Source organism: Anas acuta, chromosome 22, assembly GCF_963932015.1.
Source record: "Anas acuta chromosome 22, bAnaAcu1.1, whole genome shotgun sequence".
In the NCBI taxonomy this organism is placed as follows: Eukaryota; Metazoa; Chordata; class Aves; order Anseriformes; family Anatidae; genus Anas; species Anas acuta.
In genome coordinates, this window is record NC_089000.1 from 3,322,255 (window position 1) to 3,342,265 (window position 20,011).

The 20,011-nt window shown below is 49.6% G+C and overlaps 1 long non-coding RNA gene across 4 annotated transcripts in view; it reads right to left on the reverse strand.

Moving 5' to 3' along the window:
- LOC137843474 (uncharacterized) overlaps positions 1 to 20,011 on the reverse strand; it is a 34,020-nt gene that overhangs the window by 9,539 nt on the left and 4,470 nt on the right. For 3 of the 4 annotated variants that reach the window (XR_011089547.1, XR_011089545.1, XR_011089544.1), the window contains one exon: positions 6,759 to 6,842. This is a non-coding gene — a long non-coding RNA (uncharacterized lncRNA). Of the gene's footprint in view, positions 1 to 6,758; positions 6,843 to 12,888; positions 16,033 to 16,121; positions 16,288 to 20,011 lie in introns of those variants that run through there. The other variant, XR_011089546.1, reaches the window with a different exon arrangement.

The following is a 20,011-nucleotide window of genomic DNA, read 5'->3' on the forward strand; positions in this document are numbered from 1 at the left end:
TCCCCAGCTCCGATGGCTGCTCAGAGGGCATTTCAGGAGCCTCTTGTTTTGTGACAGCTGGAATTACGGGCAGTTCTGCTCAAAAGACCTTTTTATAGTGCAGATAGATGCTCTAATCTGTTTTAATGGGTTTGCCAGCAAAGCCTTTGACACATTCTCATTACAGTAATGCTTTAATGCAGAAACATTCATACGATTAGGATAAAGTCTTCAAAATCTTCTCTTTATGGAGATTTTTTAATTTTATTACAACACTGGTTTTTAATGCTGTACCTGCATTAAAAAGCGGCCTTGTACAGTCCAAATTGGTCCAGCTCCAGCCTCCTATAGAAAAACCACTTCCCAGTTACCAGGTCAGCACCACAGCTGGTATAAACGTGTCTCACCCTCCTCCACAAGCCAGGCTGAGGCAGGGAAGGAGTTTTTGCAGCCAAACGATGCCAGTTCAGGTTATTACCAGTTTCCAGAGACAGCAAAGCATGCAGAGATCTTAGGAGTGAGCTGAGCAGAGCCCGTGCTCCTTCACATCCCCCTGTCCCCTCAGACTGTGAGCAGAGGACAGGGGGATGATCACCTCATCCCTTGCAGGTTACCTGTTCCAGTTTCTTCCAGCTCCCCCCAGTTATCCACAAGTCACCCCCTGCCCCCTACACGGCATGGCCAGGACAAACAGCACCTTTGGGTGCCAGCAAAGAGGGGAAAAGACCTATATAGCCTACACAGCCAGTGAGCTGTCTGAAACACTGCCCTGAGTCCATGAATTAAGGGAGAACGCAGTGCAGAGCAAAGGTGAGACAACTTTTTGTGGCTAAGTCAATTAACCACAAGGTCTGTGCTCTCCTGGCAGTGTCGAGGAGCACAAATGTGTCACAAACACAGCTTTCAGACCAGACACTTCCTCTCCCTGCCAGCAGAAGAGGATAAGGGCCAGCCAGTCCCAATGACCAGAGAACATGTGAAAAAAAAACAAACACAAAGCACCTTCCCTGCAGGTGGAGTGGTTTCCTTCAACACCTTCATGTAAGCAAAAGCAGAGAGCAGCCTGGGCACATGGGAGGACACTCAGAAAGCCCAGGCTGCAGACTGCATCATTTCTTCTGTGGAAATCCCATAGCTGTGTGCTGCTCCTCACCGCCAGGCTAAAAACAAAGGGCTTGCCACGGAGCAGCCCCACACAGAGAGAGATAATTGCTTCGCTGGCTCCGTTATGATCTTCCTCCACCTATAAAACAGACCCAGCGACAAGAAGCAAGCAGCTCCTCGTTTAGAGAGGCCGGGAGGATGCTTTCATCTCACTGCCAGGGCGAGCTAAAAATAACCCAAAGGAATAAGGTATCTGAAACTCGGAAGTTCCAAAGTTTCTCTTAAAAAAAAAAAAAGACAAAAACAGTTCCGTGTTAGGACAATGCTTGTGATAAATTAACCAAATCCCTCTTCAAATATTCCAACTTTTCCAACATACCAACAGACCATGCTCCTGCACACCTTGCCCTCACGGCACTACCTTTTATTTAGCCCCTCTTCCTCCAGATAAAAGCTCTGGTCTGAGCAGCCACCTCCAGGCTCCTACCACTTTCTGCAGTTCGCCAGAGGGTCTGTCACAGCAGAGAGGAGGATGCAAGATGTTTGTGCTGTCCTGCAAGATGTTTGTGCTGTCCTGCAGCCCGCCTCATGCAAGCACAGACCTCATGCTGCTGGCTACCTCCCCCCTCAGATTAGCACAACTCCCAGCCTCAATTTAACTAGGTTTAGCCGATTAGCAGAATTTTACCCTTTGGTAAAATAGCTCCACCAAAAGAAGAAATCTTTCTGAAGTCTCAGCTAGTCTCCAAGTTGTGCCCCAGCATCCCCTGGCTGTCCCAGACAAGGCTGACTGTTGGTTTGCTGGAGCAGAGGTCGCCCCTACACCCTGCAGGCACCTGAGGAGAAAAGGGATGTTTAAGTAAGAAATGAGATTATTCCCAGTGTCTGCAGCAGAGCTTAAACACTGCCAGTCCCAGGAGCCCAGCACAGGTGACTCGGGAGCATTTCACACTCCTTGTAGGAGGAACAGAAAGACCAGAAGGTGCTCAGCAAGCACAGCTCACCCTGCAGAACGGGGAGCGATCCTGCCGCAGGCAGCAGAGGCTCAGCAAAGGGTGTAAAAACGCTGTCTCAGTGGGCAGATTTATTCTTAATGGGAAAAGCAAGGAAAACCCTTGCATCCTCATTTCACTGATGTGAACGAATTTATATTGGCTTACAATAATATTTCAGCCAGCGATGACTGCCAGCAGAGGGGGTCATGGGTTTTCTGTTTGCCCTACTGAGAAGAAAGGGCTCTCATGAAAGGCACGGAGAGGCAGCACCCCACTGCCAGCAACTTCTGCCTCAGGGCTGGGAGCAGCAAGCAGCACCTCAGCTCCACAGGAGCAAGGAGAAGCCCCCTGCTCCCACAGCAGCTTGAAGAAGGGTATGGAGTGATGGTGTGGGGAACGAGGCTGGGCTGAGCCCCATGGGGCAGCCCCAAGATGGGGAAATGCCATTCCAGAATGGAAGCATGGAGCAGCTCACTGCCCAGATACTGTAACGGGGCAGGATGTGTCTGAGGTGCTGCATCTATCAGGGAGGGGTTCAGTGCATCAAGTCCAGCTCTGCTGGGCTGGGCACCCCATAACTCTAGGGCCTGCCGAAGCCTGAGGAGGTTTCCATCAACCTCAGAAGCTCTGCAGGAGGCCCATTGCTGCAGCACTCAAACTATTGACCCTGTACAACCAGGGAACGCATCCCCACCTGAACAGCACCTTCACCAGCCCCGTTTTGTAGGACAGATCGGAACCACCACGAGCACAGACAGCTCACAGTGTACCCAAACCCTACCAGCTCATAGACAAGTGGTGAGGCAGTGCTCCTGATAACCCAGCACAGGCCTGTCCCCTGATCTTTCCATGTTCAGCCAGTCCCCATCGTGCCCACAGGCTGCAGCCTCGACCATCTGCAATGGTGACCTTTTTTCAGAAGCAGCCAGAGCCCTACACCCACCCCTGGTGTACCGTGGTGTTCCTATTGCTCACTGGAGTCAGAGAGACCCCAGCCTCCCCCCGCAGGGCAGAGCATCCAGATCTGCAGGGGCCGTGCAGCTTCCTGGCACAAAGCGGTTGTTAGTGTGTTAATTAGCTGCTGCCAAACATTATTAAGCTTCAGCACGACAGTGGGACGTCAGCACCAGAGCCAGCAGCACATCTGCTGAGGCAGCAGCAAGATCCTGATCGGGAGGCTCGCTCTTCCCTTCCCCATGGCTGCCCAGCTCCCCACTCCTGCAGCCACAACCACCAGAACCTGGGGATTTCACCCCAAACACCAGCTGATCGGGGGCACATCAGGAAGAAGCTGTGCAGGGTTCCCCAGGTTAAAGGGAAATCTGCCACTTGAAAAGTCACCAGTGATGCTGCAATGCTCAGATCCCAGTCTGGACCCCCCAGCCCATTTCTTGTCAACCGAATCAAGTGCCTTACATTGACAGGGCTTCCACAAAATCCACCAAGGCGCAGAAAATCAATTCATTATTAGACTAGCCAGGCCACGAAGGTAAGTTTGAAAGGTTTGCCAATAGAAAAAAAAAAAAAGAACCTGGTGTTTTTTCAGCCCTAATCCAATCTTCCCCTTCACTTCTTACCTTCAATCTCAAAGCTCTGATGATGGCTGTTTACAGACAGGAGAGGAGCTGCATTAGGGTCAGCTCCATCCCTACCTGCTGTTCCCAGTGAGTGCTGCTCTGCTCCCCGCTGTCCTCACCCCATCCAGCACCTGCTGAGGCAGAAGGGATGAAGCCACTTCCCAGGTGACAGCTCCCTGTTGGTAAAGGGGGAAAGAAGTGAGACAGAACGAGCCAGCTCTACAGCTCCACAGCCTGAGCTGACCAAGTATCCCCTTAGCTTAGGCACTTTTTGAAATGCTCAGCTGCATCTTAGCCCCTTAGTCCCCTGAGGGACTTAAGCATCTTAGTCCCTTCATCCTCTACCAGACCTCATGGGTGTCCAAGCCCTTGCTGTTGCCATTCCTGTGCTACCCTGCCAGTCCTAGAAGTGGGATCGTCCAGAATTAAATGAACATTTCTGGAGTTCAGGGTTAGACTAACGAGCCAGGCATTTCTCATGCAAAACAGGACAGCAAAACTAAATCTTTTATGGGAAAAAAGGCACAGCAAGATCCGCTTGAGACAGGCTACAGAAAACACGAAGGCAAACAGCTATACAACAAAACAAAATGCCAAACTGTAGCTCCTCCTTTTTTTTCCCTTCTAAGTTTTAAAGAAACTAACGTTATTCAACATTACTGTGATAGAAAAATCAATTTCTTTGCACCAAATTACCTCTATTTAAATAGATTCATTTTATGCCAATTGCCAGAGAAATGCATCTTCTATTGGCAGAAAAGCAAAGCTCTTCTCTTCTTTTCAACGAAAGCAAAGCTTCCCACAACGTGTTACCAGCGGGGAGGATGTTGAGGGGCTTTATTTTGTGCTGAGTGCTCTCAGTAATGCGGCTGCCTACATAGCTTCAAAAGGAGCAGGCATTTTTACAGTTAAGAGGTAACACGGAGCTTTGCGACATCAAACAGCCACCCCCACCAGCACCTGGCCTGCTGAATCAAGCACAGGTTTCTCCTCGCTTTCCTCATCTGTCTGGGAGCGCTGAGGGTTGGGGAAAAGGAGCTGAAAAAGACCTGCAGCACCGCGACTCATACAGAGCCCTGCGTCCCCTGGCTGCCAGGGGGACACCGGCTGGGTCCCTGCCTGTGCTCAGAGCAAGGAGCTTAAACCTCTACATGCCTTCAGCAGCCCCCCAGCCCCAGGGGAAGCAGGAGATGCTGCCACACAACCGCCCAAGCCAGGCTGAAGGATTGTTACTGGATCCCTGCACCATTAACGACTTGTTAATGGCAGCAAGGAGCATTTGCAGGAACAACCTCTATCTGTCACACCACACTGTGCTGAGAACAGAGCCAGGAGCTCATCAGCAGGGCTCCTGCTGTGGCAGGACCTAACCAGGCAGGACAGGAGTCACCCTCCGAAGGCTTACTGGTGGCCTGATAACCCTCCCCATCACACCCCAAAGAGCCAGGGCATGGGGAGATGCTTGGGGAGCCCCCTGAGCCCACAACACTTCCCAGGGCTGCCACCCTGCTCCGGGAGGGGTGTCCAGCATCCCTGGGTGGCATGGGGAGGGCAAAGGGAAGGGACACAGAAGGGTGACCTTGGGAGGGGGGGACAAGGGGAGAAGTAGCTGGGCTCCTCCCCATAGCCTGCAAGATGCACGCAGTGATCCACGGCCTCCAAGCAGGATGCACACCACTGTTTTCCCCAATTAATCTTCAACTGCACAGTGACACGGAGGAATCAGAGAGAATAATTAAGAAAAATGCTGGGACACAAATTCAGTTAGGGCCAAGTCAAGAGCACTTAGATATCCAGGAATAAACACGCCTGACATCCAGTCGGAAAATTATTCTTTCCAAGCCATTGTTCACAAGAATGAGCACTTGACAGTCAGCCACCCCATCCTCCCAGTGTTGAAGAACACCAGAAACAGGCATTTTGCACACAGCAGCAAGGAAAGTTTCCTTTCCAGGCAGGGCACAGCTCAACCCAGGCCCAAGGACACGGTAGGGCTTCCAGGGAAGAGCACCAGAGTCACTTTTTTGTGTTTAAGGTGCTCTTACAAGTGCACTGCAGCCCTGCAGAGCAGTGACTTCCCAAATGTGCCCTCGATGGCCCAGGCTGAGATGGGTGTGAAGATGCAATGGGCAGAAACAGCATCTCAGGGGCAAAGACAACCAAAACAAGCTGGATCTACCCCGTCCAACTCTTGTACCTGCCAGGAAACTTCACTGGAGCTGCAGGCAATAACTCAGCCCGGCAAACAGGAGCAATCTCACACTGCTCATTTCAGACTGGGCAAAACAGAAAATCAATGAGGTGCTCTGGGTTTGTGCCAGTGTCAGGGAAAGCATCACAAAGACAAACCCAGTGGGTTTTTTGCTCTTGGCTCTCACCGGGCTGAGCACAAGCTCAGCTTATTTTCCACCAAGAAATGAGCCTGAAGATTGAAATCCCCCTTCGTGTCCTCTGAATTCTTCCTCTTGCTCTTTCTAGTGCCTACCAGTGTCTTTTGCCTTTTGTGCATTTCCGTAAGTCTTCTTTCCAGCACAGAAGAGCTGATCCTCAACTGGATAATGAAGGGGCAACGTGCAGGGCCCACGGGTCCCAGCAGCTCGCAGGGTAACAGAGATAGCACGGAGCGCTCAATTGGCAGATAAAGAACTAATCCAGACAGAAAATTGGTTTTCCATAATATGGTGTTCTGCACGAGGAAGCGGAATGAGGCTGGACAGGGTGGGGGCAGGACGGGACTCGGCAGCACGCAGACGAGTTATGAGCACCACAACCTGTCTGCAAGGAGCTGAGCTGCAGGCACAGGGACCCACAGGGCACAGAACTTCCTAACCCAGGCACCGGGGCACCAAGGGGAGCCTGGGGACATGTAACTGGAGCAGAGTCCCTTCTGCAGCACCAACACAGGACAAGAAACAAGAGCGAAGGAAAGGAAAGTAGAGCTGGAAGTAGGCAACGTGAGGACAGTCCCCCAGCAGGGACCATCTCATCCTAACCTCAAAACCAGAAGGCTGATTACACCCCACAACAGTGCATCCTCCAACGCTTGCATTTCACAGCCTTTGCTCTGGGGACTAACGGCACATCCACACCCATGCCCACGCACCAGAAGGGATGCCGTGCGCTTCTGAACCGCCGGGGTGTATTCCAGGAGCACCTTGCATGGGGTAATTTGTCCTTTGACGTTGACCTGAGAGGTGAGGGAAGAAAAAAAAAAAAGTCTCTCTCTTTGTTACAGTTGAATCAGCAACAGCAGCTGTGGGATTACACGGCCCGGTTCCCTTCTCTCGCTGAATATTGGGTCAGGTCCCTCGGTCCTGCAAGCGACGGGCTGAACCGTGGGCCCGGCGATTAAAATGCAAGAGAGAGGAGAGAACCAGGGCTCATTTTCAACTTGTCAGGGCCCGCAAAATAAATTACAGAATAAAATCCCAGAATGACAGAATAATGAGCAATTCATTTGAAATGTAAAATAAATAGGTAAATCTCCAGTGAGCTGGCAGAATAAATGGGGTTGAGCTGACATTTGGTGATTAAATTAAACAGTAATGACCTCATGAATAATGGGCGACAGGATTGAATCTGGAGGGCAATATTTTCTTAAGTGGGGGGCAGAGTGCTGAGGGACAACATATCCAGCAAGAGGCAAGCCACACATTTATTTTTTAATCTAATTCTCTGCTGAAACTCCCCACTTCTGAAGAGCTGCAAAGCCCTGAGGGCACAGAGCTCCTCTGCTGAGACCAAGCAAACCCCCGTCCTTCCAAGAGCCTTTGGCAGCGAGAGGATTCGAGTCCCAAGCAGTGAGTGATTCTGGCTCAGACACGGAGCAGCCAAGGGGTGATCGAAGGGGTTCCTCCTCCTAGCAGGCAGCTGCAGCATTAGTTTGGGGCACAGGCAAGAGCACAGGCTGTACCGCTCCCTTTGGGGTCGGGGAAATCACTGGGGCACGAGCTGAGCATCCTTCCTAGCAAAGCACTCGGCTGTCTGTCCCCTCCCATGGGACTCCACACCAAATTCAGGGCCAGCTTTTGTAGCTTTCCCTGCCCACGGCTGCCGGTATTATGTTGGTATTATTAAAGGATTATGTTATCAGTGCTTCTAGGGTAATGACAACTGCTGTTTCTTGACCCGCAGCTCTGAGCTTGTTCTTTCACTTATCAGCTACAGACAGAGCCTGTCACTGACCCCTGCTGTTAATACTAGCTAAATCTACTGGTGTCCCAAGATGCCTTCCCCTTCTCTAAGAAGCAGGATCCTTGAAGATACGGGGCCAATCTCTCCTTTCCCAGCCAAAACCTCACTCCCTGGCAGCCTGGGCATGCGGCTGATGCAGGGAGTTTGTTTGCTTTAACTTAGCCACTGACCACGGCAGGTACAAAAAGAGAGATTTTCATCTTGGCTCGAGGCCAGAAAACCCAGTTTTATACCAAGCAGAACAAACAAAACAAAGAAAGACGGTTTCAAAACAAAGTTCGGGGTTTCAGAAAACACAAACACTGAAACCCACAGCCTTCATCTTCCAGCCTCACTTCACCAGTGCCATCCATTCACCAGCTCTCCCTCTACGTTTCATTTTGCCATTCTTTGTGGCCCGACTGTACACAACCTGCCTGGATCCTCATAGCCTCACGTCCCAGGCAGTCTCACTGCTCAAGCTTTATTCGAGAAAAGGGGGGACAGCACGAGTCAGACGTACGATCTCGAGGTACAGAGGCCATTCCAAGATGACGAAGGAGGATAATTAACTCATCGAGACAACATCCACTTTGGTAAATATTGCCAAAGCAGTGTTTCATTTAAAGTCTGCAGCACAAAACAGATGAGCTGATTAGGAACTGTTCCATTTGCTAATGCAGAACCGCTCACTGGCCTAATAACTTTTCCCCCCGCAAATCAAAGCTAAGCAGAAGTGTTGCCACAGGCCAATAGATTGAGAGCTGGGAAATAAATCTCAAGATCTACAGAGATATAAAACCTAATAATTCTATTAAGATCAAGTTAAGACAATTAAATACTGGTGAGACATCAAAAAGCTAAGTAGCCTGGAGAAGTTGATTTTTATAAATGAACCAATTCATTTAAGTCTATGCCTTCATAAATTGCATTTCATTCTTGCTGTGCATCTCAAGCCCCAAACCTCTCTTGCTCCGTTGGCCAGTCCCATGCCCTGCTAAGGGAGCCACCTGGGAGCAGAGCTCCTCTTGCTTACTCTTTGCCTCGTATCAGGAAGGAGCAGGCTGCTCCTGTGGCTAGGGAAGTTGGTAAATGAACAGGTAATTCAGCATTTCTGGCCCTCCTTCAGAATCAGAATGAATTTATGTTTCTAAATGCTTTCCTGGCCTGTATTACCATTCTCCGCACGTCTCTCCTCTTGACCTTAGCCTCTCAGTGCCTCTGAGCTCCTATCTCTAAACTGAGGAATATTACCCCATAGGGATGTGATGAAAAAAGGCAGATAATTAACGCTCATCAGGGCTCCGGGACTTTGACACAGAAGATGTTAGGCAGATGCGAAGAACGTCAGCAGAAACACCAAGTTTGATTAGAGCAAGTGACAGTCCTGGGGGTGTGGATGCCCCATGTGCCCTAAATATCAGCAGGGGTCTGCCCCTGTCCTGGGCAACAATTACCTGGATGAGCTGATACATGCAGAAGATGATTTATGCCTTGTGTCGCTTGGCTGGAGCATTTAACAAGGCCCAGTGACATCTCTCCAGATCTAAGCCAGGCAGGAAGCACTCACAGAGCTCAGCACATTTTCAGGGCTGATATGCAGCAAATCCATCCCGTCCCACAGGGCTGCATGGGCAGGTCTGGCACCCACTGATGGTGGGTGGGGAGGGAGCCTCAAGAGGGACCCCCCCATTACACACCTACCCCACAGCCTCTGGACCTGCCAGGAACTGGAGACAGCTGCTCCAGTTTAGATCCAGAGCATCACCAGGGTGCTGCCAGCCCTCCTCCCCCAGCCCAAATGCTTTCAGAGAAACCAGCAAGGGCAGCTGCCTTGGTCCTCACCACCCTGCTGCTGCAAAGGGCTTTCCTCTCTCCTAGCACACCAGGACCACAGCTCCAGGACCACAGTTGCCTCCAGCAGCAGAGAAAGCAACTTACATGAGCAGCACCAGGCAAGCAAGCTGAAGGGGATTTAACTACACAGCTCCCTACAAAGTGAAATCCCTACAACACGCTCGCCACAAAGCCAGGAACAGCCACGCAGCTGATCCCTGCACATCTCCTGCTCGCTCTGGGTAATGCTGCAGCCTCAGCCTTGCAGGGCTCAGTCAAGCTATTCCAAACTAAACCCCTGCCCCAGTGCAATGGAAAAAAAAAGTCATTGGCCTAAATCCCTGTGCATCATCCCCTGATGCTGGGACACCAGCACATTTCTGCTCACCCAGTTTGTTCTGCTTCACAACAGCTTAGAATAGGACAAGCAACACAGATGATCAGTGTGACATAACTCACCCTCTCCTAACCTCTCTTTCTGTCTCCTTCAGCCTCCTGCTCCGCCTGACTAGCTGCGTCCTCCTCCCCTCCTGTCTTTCCAGGTCTGTAAGCTTATCTGGACAACCTCACAGATTAAGAGCCCTGACAAGGAACATCTCTCATCACAGAAAAAAAAGAAAACCTTCATCCGGCCAGCAGCATGAAACAGATGAAAAGCAAATCCATTAGGAAATACCCAGGCTCAATCCTTATATCCTTCTGAAAGGCAATCCTGGGGCTAGTCTGGGGTTTCCCTGCACATCCATCCCCACCCAGGCAAAGACCCTGTGAGGGGTGGGCAGTTGAAAAGCCCCAGGGCTTTCCAGCACGTGCTGGATTTCCTGGGGTTGCAGATTCCAGCAGAGGCAGAGTTTTGAAGACAGCCGTGGCCCTGGCAGAGGCCCAGCAGCAGAGTCCCACGCACCCCCAAAGGTTAAGAGCAGGCAATGCTTTCAGAGACCTTCCTGCCAAAATGTCAGCAGATTCTGCATTGCCAGCAGCCTCAACAACAGATAATAACCACTCTAACAGAATAAAGCGGCTAATACACCTGAAACAACATCTAGTAAAAAAGGGAAATTTAATTGGAAATGTTGTCTGCAATTTAAATGTCAAAGGAGAAATTGCTTCTGCGCTTCCTGCTGTTCACAGCCATAAACCAGCAGTTTCTGGGGGAGACAAGGAAAATGTCAAGGAGGCGCTTTGTGCTTCAGCTCCCTGCGCTTGCTGAGCCCTGTTCTGCGGGCAGTCCTTGCCCCAGGGGTCTGTCCAAGTTTGCATTCCCACATACTCAGCCAAAAGCCTTTTCTGCGGGGTGATGAGGGCACTGCCAGGGATGAAATGGGGCTGGGGGCTCCCAGCTCCTGGCTTGCAGTGCTCCAACTCCTGCCCCTTTGCTTCAAATTGCACCCAAAGCCATGGGGTGCACGGGAACTTCCCTAACCCCAAAAAACCCAAAGGCCACAGGAAGGACGTGCAGAGGGACTCGGGCAGAGGCAGCTCTGCAGTGACTCACGTGGTGGCTGCTTCACCAGCCGTGTCCCTTTCCCCAGGGACCAGCGTTTTGCGCTCCCCCAAACCTGCTGTAGCCAGCAAAGTGAAGTCCTCTTGAGGAAATGTCACATCCTGAGTGGTTTTTATTTATTTGCCTGCAAGCCATCAGTTGTTTAGACATACACCCAACTTTGTTTGTTTACAGTGCTAAAGCTGGAGGCATATCTTTCTTTTTTTTTTTTTTTTGTATCGATGACTTAAGCTAAACCTCTTATTACTTGGACTTTCTTATTGTGAAAAGAACAGAGCACCTGCTACATTAATACAGAGAACGCATTCAGCTCTGTGATCACACAGCAGCACATTTCCCCCTCTTCCTCCCGCCTTGCACACCCTGCAGCACTCCCACGCAGCAGCCACAGAGACAGCATAATAAGGGCCTTTTGTTCCACGGATAAACTCCACAAAGGGTTTACACACCGGGCCCCAATTCCTACAGCAGCCAAACCACGTGCTCCAAGGTGTTAATTAGGAAGTAACACAAGATGGAGATGAAAGCGGGTGGGAAGGTTGGTTGCAGGCTTACCAAGGTCACAGCACCGCATTTTGGTGTGGAGTTCCTGCCTTGCATTGGTGCTGGTTGTGGAAGGCAACAGGAGTTACGTATCAGATGTAATTCTCAACTCCTCTGCTGAATAATCACATTTACTTCACGTTAGAAATGAGCTTAAATTGCATCAGTTCGGAACACTTCCCACCCAATCCACTGAAGATAAATGTTTTGATTAAACTGAAGGTTTGGGGTGATTATTTTTGGGGTGGAAGGGACTTTTAATTTTTTTTTTTTTTTTTTTTAAGATCTAGCACTAGAAAACCTGAGTTTCAAAAAAGAAAGAAAAAGTTGACTTGTCTTTCATTTGGAATAAAATCACTTACAGTACACGTATCAGCATTTCCTGTAAAATTCAGGTTCCCTCTTCTGACCTACTTGAGTTGAACACCTTGTTGGCTTTTCTCACGTTCACCCACACACAGCCTGAGAAGCCTCGTGCTCCACTTGAAGACTTTTTGCCAGGAAAGCTAAATAGGTTACAGCTGAGGTATTTCAGCTGCAGACACACAACAGTGGGATTGTGAGGGGCCCAGTAGAGCAGAAAGGGGACCCCACAAAAACACAGCTGAGCACAGTCACACTAACAGCTTTTAGGGTAAGCCCCCATCCAGAACATGAGTAAAACCTGATTCCTTTAAGCCACAGATGGGATTGGAGGGGATGGGTGAAGATTTTCTCCCTTTTGAGTCACTCTGACCGCCTGCCAAGAGCCAGCTGGGGGAGCCTGGCTCCCCCCAGCCTCTCCATAAGCTGAATTTCCACAGTAGCATGCTTTAGCCTGGCAACTACAGCAGACTGAAGCCTTTGCCTCCTTCACCCCACAGATGCTCCCCACAGCCCATGGTTCAGCAGCAGAGACCTGGTGCTGCTGCTCAGCGCAGTGGACAGGAGGTCAGGCCCCAGCCCTCCCGCAGTGGGGCTGCCAGCCACCGGGGCCTGTGCTCCAAGATTGTTCTCACCCTTTTTTTTTTTTTTTTTCTTGTTCTCCTCTCTAGGCAGGATCAGGCCCCGATGACAGCAAGGCGACAGCACTGCACCTCCTTGGCAAAACCCGTAGCAGGCTCCACAAAGGGAAAAGCTACATTTACACAAAAGCAGGGTTTGGGTTTACATTTCAAATGCTTCCTTTAGAAAGGCTACAGCGTTTTTCCCCTTTGAAGGGCAGCTGTGACAGCAGGAGTCAGCACAGACAGGCACAAAGGCCCAGCTGACGCCCGGCCACGTACCTCAGGGCCCGTGCTCTGAGTCCCTCCGGTCCCGTGTTGGATGGTGTCAGATCTCAGCCCAGCTGTCCAGCAATGCTCGCTGCAGCACGAAGCATTTGCCAATCTTGGCATTTATGCCAGAGCTCCTTGTGGCATCCAAGTCCTTTTCAGAAGCTGAATGTGGGCAGAAGATGGTGCTTTCAGCACAGCTCCCACCAGCCCCGTCCATGCATCCCCTGTTGTTACCTGCTTCATCTCAGCATTACAAAATGGGGCCAAGAGCACTTTGATCATGCAGAGCACTTGCAAAGCTCAAAGCATTATTAGTACCTATAATTAAAGGATCCCATTTGGCTCACAAGGGCACTGCCACACATGCTAACCAGTGGACGTGTGTTTTCAGGGGCATCTCCTAGCTCACCGGGCAAGGACCTTTTGGAAGCTGCTATTTGCTGAATACTCAATTAGCACATCATTCCCTTCCAAAGCCTCGCTGGAGCAAACAAAGCCCAATCCAAACAGTATATCAAGAGCTACCACAAACAACCTTTCCAGCGATTGCAGCGCGGGTTTGCAATCTGCACACTCAGCAGAATGTGCACTCGCTGTGAAGGTTACGGTTATTAAAATGCACGTAGATCACCTGCTTAGAGTCCCGAAAGCTACAGCCTTGGCAATTTGCAGGCAGATGGATTCTCATCTCTGATTCTCATCTCTGCTACACCAGCACCGTGTCGGTGCCACCCTTGATTTTAGTGGAAAGTTTCCCAGGTTTGCCCTGGAGTAATGAAGATCAGACCCTGGTCATGAAGGGAGACAGAGCAGGTGTTTTATTTATAAAGCCTCCCACACTCTGCCTCCCTGCAAATCACACTCCTGCCAAGTGAAGCCTGCACACTGAAACCAGAATTAAAATACAATAAATCACTATAAGAAAAGAAAAAAAGCCAAAACCCTCATCCTCATAACATTTCCGCAGATCAGGACAATTGAGTACAAAGGATCCAATTAGGAATGAAGTAGAGAAGGCTCAGAAGAATGATAGCGCCAGGGAGGCTGAGTGGCTCCTTAAAGGGTACATTTGTGAGCAGAGTGGTACTGGGTACTCCAGAGCAGCTCATTCCTGGGTGTCCCATCCATCCTCTGGACGAGCTCAAGAAGGATGAAGGGCAGAAACCATCTTAAGGCACCTGCTTATGGTGCAACAGCATCCTTGTAAATTAGCAGAGCAATCTGCCCAGCATCGCACAGTGAGGTTTACATCTGTCCCCTGCCTCGGCCAGTCGCATCCACTTTGCCTGTAATCCTTCAAACCAGCTGCATCTTCCCCTTCACAAGGGCAGCGGGCAGCACAGGGGAGCCCTCATCTCAGCCAGGCCAGAGGGGTTTCCAGAACAAGCAACAATGCAGTAATCACAAAGCATGCTGCTCCAGGGGCAGGTGAAATCCCAGAATAAAAACCAAGCACACAAAACCCACCTCTCTCACAGCTCCTGCCTGCCCAGAGCCACACCAGGGGAACACCACTGCCCTTGAAAAGTTTGTGATCCGGCGTGCACCGAGGTTGCTCTGGAAGGCTATTCCTCACCAAAGATAAACAGTCCTGTGCTCAGCAGGGCATCGGAGTGTTTACAGATTAATTTTTCTTTTTTTTTTTTTTCCTGAAGAACATCTACTCCATAAAACAACAATTAGCTGCACTCTGAATTTACGAGTGTAATTTGCAATGTTGTTAAAGCACGGGCAGTCGTGGCTCTCGCACAACGGTAATTGTTTGCATTGCTGGAAGGAGCCAGAACAAGACACGCTTCTGGGAGGGGGCGATAGGACAAGGAGTCAGTGCTGTCTTTCACAGGAGAAAGCTGCCACCACCTCCGCAGGGCAGGTACTAGCACCGTTATCACCTGCAATGACGCAGTGATCCCCAAAACATTGGATTTCCAACACAGCGGTGAGAAGGATTGTGTTGCAAGTCTTGGTGACTGCATTAATCTGCTTGGGTTACAGCAGTGAGAGCCAGATGAGGTGTTGAGGAAAGGTAGAAGTTCAACATTTGAGGGAAGCAGTAATAAGTAGAAGACTCCAAATCTTTTAGAAATGAATGAAAAAATATTAAGAGTGGGGTCTCCCTGCCTGAAGCAACTTCCTTAAGTAAAAGTCACCAGAGTCCGATAAGAAATTAGCCTAGAAACTTGGATGTCTCCAGGGGGAGCACAGGTATTAAAAGAGATGAGCCTTGATGGAGTTAATGGTGTTTTCTTACAGCCAAGCTCTCTAATGAAAGTGAGCTCATTTACATACCCAGCCACTCAGCACTACCCCGTGCCAGCTTGCCAGCAGCATCCTCCTGCAGAGGGGAGGAGGGCAGAGGCACCAAGAAGCACCTCTGGTTTAACTCCCCTGCTGGCACAGCACTGAGCATCCCTGCCCACTACTGGCCACCTCAAGCTCAGGGCAAGCTCTGGGGCAGGGCAGCTACAGCACCAACAGGGAAAAAGAAGTGGTTTCAACATGAACAAGAGCTTTGTGAAGCCAAGAGGCTGTTTCCAAAAGGAAAGGAAAAAAAGGGCTTTCTAGTTCATAGCTGCAAGGTATTTACCTTAATGTTAAATGACAATTGCTTGCAAAACAGTATTGCAAAAGCTCCCCAGAGACATTAATCAGAAGTTGTATCTCCCATTCTCTGCTTTTGCTAAGCACGCAGAGTGACAGATACTTAGAGATAGCACTGCGGGGCAGGGGCTTTCATTCATAGGCTGCTATCAGCAAAAACATTAAACTGCTGCTGGAGTTCCTAAATTGAGAGCTTAAACCCTTTGTGGGTTTAGATCTGAAGCCTTTCCGTGGGTTTCTGAAGACCATAATCAATGCTCTGACCACCAGAAATCAAAGAGGTCTGTTACCAAACCAAGTCCTTCTGAAGGCTGGCATTCCAGGTCTGTCCACAGGGCTCCCACAAGCAGCATCTGCTGCAACCTGCAGCTCCTCGAGGAAATCCACGCCGCTGCCAGGTTGCTCCTGTGACCAGAAGGGTTCTGATGCCAGGAGGGAAGCAGGTCGCTCCCAGGCCTCTCCATCTGCAGGGAGAAACAGCCTGACTCCACTACAGCTGCTAGAGAACGAGGATTATTAACATATATATATTTTAATTTTAGTGTTTAATTACCCAGACAGCGAGGAGGCACAGGAACAGCAGCATAGAGGAGCTGCATCCTTCCTCCCTGGCCCCCATCCCTTCTGCCTGCCAACGGAGAAACAGATGGTCCCTCCAGGTCACGGCTCCTCCAGACTCACAGCGTGCAGCCCAAGCCAAGAAGGCAGAAATAAATAGCCTGCAAATTAATGGAGAAAAAAAAAAAAAGAAAGATTTCAAACAGAGGAGTTGGTGCCGTCTGGCCATGGGAAACACACACACCAGGAAAAGCCAACAAGTCACAGCACCATCACTGCTGGCCAGCACCAACATAATTTTCTGCACGGAGGGCTGGGGCTCCTTCCACACGATGAGGGCAGGGTCATCGCTCCTTGCTCAGAGCCAGCTTCTCCACACAAGCCCTACAGCACTCACAGCAGGTCCATCCCAAAGACCACGTTACTGGGATGCTGAAGACCTCACCCCAGTGTTTTTTCCAGCCTTCAGCTTTCTGGCCAGCTCCCTGTCCCCACTCCAGTTTGGGTCCATTCCTCAAGCTGCTGCTACCTCCACCGCCACCATCCTCCCCTGTCATTTCCCACCCGCTCATTCCACCTTCTCCCTCCACTTCTCATAATTGGATCACTGTATGATGTGCTGCTGGATCTGCTTCCCTGAAAAATATACACAAAATAAACTGTATTCTACCAAGATGGTGCTTTAAATCCTTATTTCCCTTCATTGTACGCATCTTACAGAGTCATTTTTAAATTGCAGAAGCATGTCTACAGATTTATGTGCGTCTTTAAGGTCTAATTTCCATAAAAAAACAACTGCAGAGTGTTCCTTATGCCCCAGGGCATAGCAGATACAAGGAGAACACCTAATGAATTAAAAATGTTTGGATAAAACTTATATAAACTCTTACATATGCTAATGAGATGAAAGGCTATAATTATGAGCTGAATTGTGTACTGACACAAGTAGCTCTGTGCAGTAAGCGATAGAATTTCAGTGTCCTTGAAGCCAAAATAACACATTGTGAGAAGGCACCTTCCCATAAATCTCTCTCTAAAGTCTTTTCAACACCTTCGGAGCACAGGAGATGCTAAGGGATGCAATAACAACTTCTCAGTTAGCATGAATTTCATCTTTATAGGGATCACCCCCTATTTAAGGGCACCTTTCCGCTTTTTACAGAGCACTGATAGAAGGTAATTATAAACTTTATCTCGCATGATTTGGATCATCAGCCGGCATTCAGAGGAAAGGTACATCCAAATGATGTGTGTATGTGCATGGAGGGGGATATTCTCACCAAGTTTCAATACACTGATCTTTTCATCCAACATAAATTTTTAATGCAGGAGGAATTTAATTTTGTAATACAAAGCTTGGAAGCAATAGAGTTTGTGTAAACAGGCAGCCACAGAGAGACTGCGCTCCACAAATATGTACTGCCAACAAAATCCATTTCCACAGCCATTTAATTCATGAGTTACTGTCCATCGTGCTCAAAATATAATCCTCCACAGCACTCAGCCTCCCCATCCGTGGCAGTGAACAGCAGTGCCTGCGGCACGGCTCAGGGTGTTGCCAATTTAGACCGCAATCTTTGCACGGCGCCGTCCTGCATCGACGGCCTCGTGCTACAAAACCCACCCGTGCAAGGCAGGGCTCGCCGAAGGCAGCGCTACACCCACAGAGGGATGTCCCCTCCCTGCTGCACTGCCATGTCGTTCCATCACCCCGAGCAGGCATCTCTCCCCGCCTCGGCTGCAAGCCTGGGACAATAAGTCCATCTCCCCAAGGAGGAATTCATCAGCGTTTTTAATGCCTCTAGTATTAGGGTGATGAGACAAAAAGCCCAGATCAATTTATTAATGCCAGCGTGTGCCTACAGAAAGGCTAACCGTGCCACAAGAGTCCTCCAGGTTTGCTCTGACAAGTCTGGACCTCCTGGCAACTAGGTTGAGCAAGGTGAAATACCAGCTGCTGACCTTCCACGAGCACCTCAGGGCTCCGACCTTAGCTCCCCGTGTTAACATACACGAGACATTCAGCCTGTCCCCTGAAATATTTACAAGCTTTACAGGCAGGCCAAGAAGAAAAACAAGGGGGAAAATCATGCAAGGACAGAAGTTGGCAGCAGAGGGGGGTAAGGCAGGACTCGCAGCGCACAGCCTGGCCATCACAGCAGCGATGGGAGAGCACCGCGCCTCCCCCTCGGCTTGGTCTCAGACTCCAGTAGCTCAGACGCCACGTAATCTTCGCCCTGTTTTTAATCAATCTGGGGACATATTGTTCCCTTACAGCTATAATCAGAACTCAGCTGCATAATTTTTTTTCCCCGGTACTATAAACTGCAAGGTTATTTAACAACACCGTATCAATTGGCTACCTTAATGCACCACCTGGAGTTAACACATACCAAACCCGTTATTATACAAGAAATATGCAAGGACTGCAGTCTTTCCCAGAGTCCTCTCCTTACCCTCTCCTTGCCACAGTGATGGAGACAGTCAGCACTTTCTGCGCAGATCAATACCGCGTTTGGATGCGACCACCACTCCCATCATCGCCTCGATTACCGAGGCAGGAGTTTGCTCCCGCACACCTACCCCTCATTGAAGGTAACACCATGCACGCTGCCCACGGAAACCATACCTGCGGGAAATCATTAACCCACTAATCTGAAATCAATTTAAAGTCCATTTGCCTAATGACATGAGCACTGTAAATTATCTATGAATTGTTAATTTATGAGAAAATGACATCAGAATTTTTGTTTTATTAATTGGCTTTTCTAGATGCAAGTTATTTCTTAAAGCTTTATAATCCATGTCTCTTGGTGAAAAAAAAAAACACATTAAAACCTCCTTAATAAGATGCCTTTTACGCCAAGAAAGAGAGTAAAATGAGTAAACCCACTCTTGTGAACACTTCAGTGTGAGGGTTTACACATTCATCCTAGTAATTAGAGAAGGAGAAGTCATGGGGAGAGGGGAAAAAAGGTCCTTTGAGTGCCTGTTCACGTTCTTGAACAAAATTGGTTCCAACCACATTTGCATTTTTCTGAGGCAAAATCCCAGAGTGCAGACACGGACACCAGCCCGGGTCACCTCTCCCATCTTCCTCCTTGGCAGGCTCAGCCTCCGAGCTGGGAAGTTCACTCCCCTCAGCAAATATTTGAGCGACAGACAGGCTGGCTAAAGCATTAGCACAAAATGATTGTCAGAGCCAGCGTCTGGGGACCAGGCTGTGATTTCTTTGCTGATAGGTGGTTATTAGAGACTAACTTTCCCTATCAACTTCAGTACATCTACTCCTAGTGTGGGTGTGCAGAGACCTGCGGATTATTTTTTTGCCATACCACGTACCCAGGCCCAGAAAAGATATATCTAGTCAGCTCCTCATCTGGTCTGTAATTCACTTGGATGTGTGGCCATGATCTCTTCATGCAGTACTCCGGGAGTACTCCTAACCCCATGCAGCTGCTTGGGAATTGCTTTCACACCTATCCACAGCCACACACAGAAATCAAGTCCGTGCCACTTCTCCACCCCATGCCAACAGGGCAATGTGGCTGTGATTCTGAAATATTGATATCGACCAACAAAAATACAAGCATGATGAGCTCAGGGTTTGATTGAACCACAGAACAAATGCACCTGAGCTAACTGAAGCCTGCTCCTGCAGAGCCACTGGGCACAGACCTAAGGCCGATGGGTTTCTCAGCCCCAGCACTCACCTCAAGCCAACAGCCTGGGAAAAAAAGTCTCCTAGTGCAGCACGATGACCTCGACAGGAAGAAAAAGAGGGTGCACCGATTTTGGCTGTGGTTTGATGTTCAGCAAATCTTTCAACACCTGATTCCCCACCTGTGGGTACAACTGGTAATGAGACCTGAGCCAGTCCAGCCC